The sequence below is a fragment of the Pollicipes pollicipes genome, unplaced genomic scaffold (assembly GCF_011947565.3).
Source record: "Pollicipes pollicipes isolate AB1234 unplaced genomic scaffold, Ppol_2.1 Scaffold_4219;HRSCAF=4965_pilon_pilon_pilon, whole genome shotgun sequence".
NCBI classification, from domain to species: domain Eukaryota; kingdom Metazoa; phylum Arthropoda; class Thecostraca; order Pollicipedomorpha; family Pollicipedidae; genus Pollicipes; species Pollicipes pollicipes.
Window position 1 is genome coordinate 18,858,994 of NW_023596448.1, and position 6,816 is coordinate 18,865,809.

Consider the following 6,816-nt stretch of genomic DNA (forward strand, 5'->3'; position numbering starts at 1 on the left):
CTGAGGGCAGTGTGATCAGATCCCTCGTAATAGCCCTACCAATTGGTCCCTGGAAGAAGAGACACCGGAGTCGTCTTTTTCCAGCTCGATTCGTCTATGCCCGCTGCTGTTGCCACGCACGTTCACAGCTGAGCCCTGTGGTGCCAGCACCTCTGGATGCGCATCGCTGTCTTGAATGACGACCGTCGAGCCGTCAGGGCCCGCCGGCTGGGTGAATGCATAATCGCTGGAACGATATTTATCGGCGCCGTGTTGGCGTCGCCCTTGCCACTTTAATCTGCTACACGCGAAAAGAACATGCGGTAACACTGTTAGGAGACATTTTCGGGGGTCGTCCAATATTCGCGGGTCGTCCACACAGGCGTAGGAATGTTTCAAAAAGTGTGTGGGGGGGGGGGGGCAAGCTCAGGGTGTCCTTTAGCAATATGGAGATGTACGCATCTGGAGCTGTTCTCGCTGTGCACAATATTGCCAATCCGAATAATTTATAATTTGGCAAATAAGGCTATTCAGCTTCCCAAGATTATTCGTTCATTGTAACGTTGCCTGTCCTGGGGAGGCGAAATTCCACGAGCGGGGTAGGCATTTTGGTTCATTGGGGAGCATCTCCCTACACAGTGTAGATGTCAAAATACGGCCAGGATATCTGCTGGTGAGAGTTTTTTAAGTGGAGACCGATGGCTCACAGTGCGACAGATTTTTTCATGTGCCTTCGTCTCGCTGGCTGCTTTTCAAGAGATAAGACTCGTGGCAGCATTTTAGGCGAAGACGAATTCGGGAGCTTGAAGCTACCAGAAACAATGCGACGAACGCCACAAGACTGGAGATCCTCTTTTAAGAACCAGGCCACATAGTAAGGCCCATCTGCCATATGTTCCTTATCTGGACCTGGTCCTGTCCGCCATCGGTGGCCACTGCCCTGGCCCGATGTCTCCCGCATGACTGACTGCGAACTGATCGCATGGCTGCTTTGTTGCATACTTTTGGATCAGCGTTACTACTACATGGTGCGAAACATGTGTTGGACACCTGCAGCAGCATCTGTTCCGAATTATCTTCCCTTACACCACATCATCTCAGAAAAATAGCCTCCGGGAAGCTGTCTGCCTTAGGTATGAATTGGCCCGGCGGACACTTCATTGCCCATCATGCAACGTACACTACTTCATTTGCCTTTGTGTGTGGGCAGGGGCGTAGCCAGAGCCTTGCCAAGGGGAAACGCAAGGTTGACAAAAGCCCATCTTATGGTGATTCCCCCCAAAAATCCCCGGATGCAGCTTACTTGTTGACAAGTGGCATGTTGTTCCTCGCCTTATTGTTATTTTTACGTTGTGACCAGAACAAAAACCAAGAGCTACCGTGAGCTCAATTTTGTTTGTATTTTGAGGTCAATAACATGTGGAAATCAGTTGTTGAACGACTTTGTTTCTGTAACACATTCTAAGAAATGAACACTCTCAGGCAAACATGCCATGATCCCGCTCTTTTGTTTTTTAGCTCATTTCGACCCACCCTTTTCAACAATAATGAGACCAGCAATCTACTCAACAGTAATGGGACCCCTTATTTCCTTCCGGGCAAGCGGCTCTTGAGTAGAACACCAGAGGAACAACTTCAGCCCTTAACCGTTTCCGGTCAAGGGCTGAAGGACCGTTCCGTCCCATCGCGAGGTGTCTTCAGGCTATCACTCTGGTGACACGGGGCGGGTCCTCTAGGTCGATCCGGGGGGCCATAGAAGGATATTTCATATGACATTGCTCCCATCCCTGACACGGAAGGCCTTCTGATCCGCTCAGTTAGCCCCGGACCAGCACAGGAACCCTTACTGTTGCAACAACATCCCTGATCACCGCAGGTAGTCGAATAATTGTCACATAGACTCCAATTCCGTGTTTTTCTGTGTTCTTCAGGGATATTGGGTTTTCCCTGACCTTAGATTGTAAATGAAATCGGGTTTTCAATTTGTATTAACATGGCTAACACATGCTCGCTTTGAAATGCCCAAGTTCGTGTCGAAACTGATTACTGATAAGAAAACTACGCAATATATTCTTGAACACGCGCGCTCGCGAGCCATAGCAACAGCAGCCTCCACGCCCGGCGTTGCAGTCTCCAGTGCGGCGTCGGCCTTGCGACTGTAATACTAAGCGATGGTCGATGAGCAAACGAAATGGAGAACGCATCTTGAGGAAGATGGCTGGTGAACTAGGTAGATCAGCACAAATACTTAATGTGGTGCCAAAGCAAGCCAAATACAACCTCAATCTGAAAAGTGTGTGTGTTTGAGGGGGGGGGGGGGCAGTTAACACTGCTATCACCCACTTTGAAAAGTGGGAGAGGCCACGGCCCCTGCCCCCCCCCCCCCCCCTGTTCTTACGCCCATGGTCATCCAGTAAGTCGGAAATGAATCGTTTAGCAGAGAGCATGCGTTTGAGCCAGACAGCCTGAGGCCTGCAACGACGGTGCTTATCAAAGCCTTAGCTGAGCATATATGTCCATTTTGCCCCACCACCTTTTGCCCAGCATTTGTGCTTTTACCTTAGGCCTAAAGGAAATTGCGGAATAGCGCAAGGTGTCTGTGCTATTCATTGAATTTCAGTGATGTCAGCTGATTTGTCATCGCGTTATCAGCTCAGAGACAAAGACGCGTAAACATGTTGCGTAGCCAGTCTTTTTTTTGAAACACGTGAGCGTTTGGGCAGCCACCAGCTTGAGGTACCGCATACAGGCTTTGCATCCACAGGTGAATGCTGCTCCTCGTGGTGTCTGGTGTTACCTGCCTCCATGTGGTCATGATGGCCTCCTTCAGTTTGTCCAGGATGGGCAGTTTCCGGTGATTATAAACTTTATCGTCACGAACTTCCATGCGGTCATGATGGCTGCTTTCAGCTCGTCCATCTTTCGGGGATCATGAACTTCGTCATAACCATGAACTTCATGAAATTCATCATCACCATGACTTTAATGAACTTCATCATCGTCATGAACTTCATACACTTCGTCATCACTATGCACTTCATGAGCTTCATCATCACCATGAATTTCGTGAACTTCAGCATCATACTGAACTTCCATGCGGTCATGGTGGCCTCTTTCAGTCCGTCAAGGATGGAGAGTCTCCGGTGATGAGACTGATGCGTGTTTCCTCCGAGGGCGCTTTCCATACGTAATGGTTCAGAGGCTTCAGGTAAGGGAGTTTGCTGGCCGCTCGCCCTTTCTAATGACGTGGCAGCGCCCAGCGGGAAACCGTCTGGTCCGGCTACGTTGGGAGGGGACATGGGGTCCTGCTGTAAAATGAAGCCTGGTGAAAGGACCTCCACGCAAGCCGCCAGCAGCTTCTATTCCAGGAGGCGAATGTACGCAGCTGAGCGGATTCCCGCGTTTCCGATCTCCAAAACAGGCTTTCATCTTTTCCTTTTCAGTAGGCGTCAGTGTTAATCGCGATTTTTTTTCGCGGTGCGGTCGGCTCGCCAGGGCCCTGCCCTGGCTGCCGCTCCCATAGACACGACTGTTGTCAGCTTTCAGTGGCAGCCCCAGCGTGAAATCCTTCTCATCGTTTAAAAATCACGTCTTTGATCTGGAGTTCAATTTACGTAATTTCACAAGTTTTTTTTTGCACCCTATGTTATTCACATCAATGTTTGTTACTGAAAGCAGGGCCAAATGCTATATGCAACACCAAAACAGAAGATCCTCTGGATGCTACTCAAAAGTTGTATTTACCCCAGTTTATTCATGTCTGTGGAAGTATTTGTAACCTGGTTGACCGAATGATACTCCAGTGACTTGGCATCGATCCAGGATTAATGCTTAAATTATTGAAAAGACGGCAAATTTCAACCCTTACAGCAGCTCTGCTTGCAATTATAAATCACCTTTTATATATATATATAGAGAGAGAGAGAGAGAGAGAGAGAGAGAGAGAGAGAGAGAGAGAGAGAGAAGAGAGAGAGAGAGAGGGAGAGAGGGAGAGAGAGAGAAGAGAGAGAGAGAGATATATATATATATATATATATATAATATATATATATATATATATATATATATATTTAAGTGGTGTGTGTGAAATGATAAACTCACATTCAAAATATTTATGATCAAATGATTGAAACCGACGAGAAGTTGAAATGATTGAAACGAACCAAAATGTTCATATTATTGAAATTTGCAATTGTCACGCGCCCGGGTGGCCGGTCGGATACCCTTGCTTGGGTGGAGACCAATTTGACCCCCTGAGATCTTAAGAATGGAGACAGCTAGAAACATCAAATCTACAAGGTGTTTTGACCTGTACCTGAACATTCTGAGGTCAAAATTTAGGGTCCCTAGGTTATAACCGTTGGGTAAAATAAGGTCAAACAAAGTCAATCTCCAGGCTGGTCACAGAAGTGTCCCTAGAACCTAGATACCTGTTATATGCAAAACGAGACATGATCATTTAAAGTCAGGAACCTTGTTTGACCTTTCGAAGGTCGTGGTGACCAAAATAATACAAGACTGCTTTGAGTTCTGCATCTGAATAAGCCACAAAGACTACGCTGGGCAGCATGCTCCTGAAAACAAAATTTTGATCTGGGTCATCTCAAGTCAATGACCTTTTTGGACCTTTGAAGAGTGCATGGAAGATGCATAATGCGGTTCCTGTTATCAATAAATTCGAAATGAGCACCGGAAACTACCCCACACAGCAAGCCCTAGAGTACAGGTTGGCTTTGACCTTGGTTTGACCTCAAAAACTGACCTTAGGTCATGCAATTTGTTCCTTTATTGTTGCAGTGCCCAAGAAAAGTATCTCAGAGATGTATGACTTCGTCTAACACTCCGCTGTTGCATCACATTGAACGATTCCTTAGAAATTGACTCCGCAGAATCCCTGGCCTGATTTTGACCTGCCGTAGGTCAGCGACCTTACAAAGTATATATAAATCTTTAAAACCAAACGATCCGCTATTCCACTGTCTACAGCTATGCAAGATGTGGCGCGGCTGCGCCGCGTCGTTCGGAAAGCATTCTGGAAAAGCCTTCCGGCGGCAATTTGACCGCCACCAGAGCGCGTGTTATAACAGATAGGAATGCAGTGATAAGCAGGCATTACCAAAATAGCTAATTAGACAAATACGCAATCCGTCCTCTGGGTTTTAGTTCTAACCGTGGACGTAAAATTAGGATAGTCCACAACTGTTTATCTGGATGTGAAAGACTTGTCTTGACCGCGGATAAGCAAGTGGGCTGTGTGATGTGCATAATGCGAACCCAGTGTAGATGGTGAGAAGTAGCAGTGTGAGCGAATAGTTCCACCTAAGTACAGCCTCCTATATACCGTCTGGACCAGTTTCTGATTCAAGGGAAAATTTGGTACTCAGCGGACCAGATTTTACGACGCAATGGCGCTTTCCTTGTCAGTTATGCTAATAAGTACAAAAACAGCAAAAAATATTATTTTCAGGCAGCAAATTTTCCCCATGTTGTTACGCCTGATACCAAGAATAAAAAATGCACCATGACAAAACTTTTGCACAAAAAGGCAAGCACAAAAATGTCATGGCAGACGTATACAGCCATAATTTGAAGGCTACTGCATGTCTGAGTGTCTTCAATTCGGGTGCAAAATACACAACCCCTAGTACTGCTACTGCGATTCTCGCACAGCAACAAACATACTCAGCCTCACGGGCGTCGATTCGCGTTCTTTTGTGAGGGACCTGCCTCCCCCCCCCCCCCTCCGCCTGTTGCGTTGTGACCCCAAATGTTGGCTTGGCCCCCAAATATTTTTTTGGCCTGAAATATTACAACATTGCGAAATCGTAGGGAAAGGTCGGTCATAAAACAACGATTACATTCTTTAATCCTTGTAGTGGCGTAGCCACGGAGGCCTACAACGAGTTAACTTGGCTTGCAACCTTAAAATGATTTCATGCAATTAGTATGTAACTGAAGACATTAATGGTGAAACATTCTATATTTGACTTTTTCCGTCGAACGTAAGCCCAAACGCTTTTCTCTGTATGGCCCAGAACATGACATTGACGCCACTAACTTGCCTATCTCGTAGTCTCCTTTATGAGACTTTGGAGACATTTGGTCCCCCTCCACAGGTGAGGTGCGAACCTGATATTGCTTTACTTGGAGTGGAAACTCGAAGTGCCTGATTGCAAGGTCTCGTGAGAAAACAAAGTCGGTTAGGCATATTTTTGGGCGCGACATCGTTAGACCAGGTTATAAGTCCAGCTCAGGTACAAAATGATCAACAGTTCGGTACAAGACTGCGGAGACGGATTCTGATCTGAATCCGTGCCGAGCGTGGTTCACTGCCAGCACTCTGAACCCACCATCCCATTACTGCAGTACACGTTCAACGAACCCATCTCGCCTCGGTCGTTATCTAAATAGTACGAGAGGACCTTTACCGCCTCATACAACTACATGACTATCGGCTGCCCTGTAACCAGACTGACACTATCGAGGCGAATGCCAAATGGCCCTCTCTGGCGAACCACATACAAACACTGACTCTGGGAGGCGAACCTGCCACTACGAGTCTCGGCATAGCACGAATTGCGGCCAGCGTACCTTCGGCGCTCTACCGCAGTTGGGCTTCCACCACGACGGTTGGCGTGCCTGCGCGGTAATTTAGTTCTTTTTGCGAGAACTTTTCTCGTTACAGCCAGTTGGTTCAATGAAAGGCGATGCCTGTGAACTGCCCCTTGACCAATGATCTCTGTCAAGAGGTATTACCAATAGCATAGAAAGCAATCAAGCATAATTAAACACGGATAAATGCCTGACACCATTAACTGGATCAATGATATTGTTTTT